General features: G+C 40.6%; 1 pseudogene; it reads left to right on the plus strand.

Moving 5' to 3' along the window:
- The window catches only part of LOC109916552, a 22,960-nt pseudogene extending 22,459 nt beyond the window's left edge, over window positions 1-501 (plus strand).
- The last annotated feature ends 161 nt before the right edge of the window (window positions 502-662 follow it).

A 662-nucleotide genomic window follows, 5' to 3' on the forward strand; every position in this document is an offset into this window, starting at 1 on the left:
TATCTACTAACCGCAATGAACATTGATAGATAAGAACTGACTCTATTAGTTCTCAAATCAGATAATTTACATGATCTGTTTTCTTAAGGTGTAAACAGCGGTCACCTTCCAAATGTTCTCCTAACTGTGAGTTCCAGTGAAGAAATCGAGAGCAGAAAATTCGCAACCATCGTCTGTTCAATCTTTGACTTCAATCCAAAGAAAATCTCCGTGATTTGGTTGAAGAATGGAAGACGGGTGAATTCTGGTATCTTCACTTCTGCCGTGTGTGAAGCGAATGGAAACTTCTCAACGACCAGTCAGCTGAGAGTCCCTTACAGTGAATGGTTCGACAGAGCGGTCTATACATGCCAGGTCGATCATGAAGGGCACATTCAACGTCAGAACATCACCGGACCTCAGGGTAAGAGATGCATTCCTGAAGAAAGAATACTAATTCTGACCGCTGATGCAAATCCAATCCACTTAATTAAACAAGCTCAGTGAACAGCACGGAATAAGTTCTAATTTGAGATCATGCAGTGTGTATCTCGTTTCATTGTGAGTTTTACGTCAACATTGCTCATTATTCAAATCAGAGAAACATGCTTCCTTCTATGTTGACGACATATGACAGTTAACTGGATTCATTTGTTGTTTGACAATACTTGGAGAGGGACTGG

The sequence above is a fragment of the Rhincodon typus genome, chromosome 42, assembly GCF_021869965.1.
Source record: "Rhincodon typus isolate 14 chromosome 42, sRhiTyp1.1, whole genome shotgun sequence".
Taxonomy (NCBI): Eukaryota; Metazoa; Chordata; class Chondrichthyes; order Orectolobiformes; family Rhincodontidae; genus Rhincodon; species Rhincodon typus.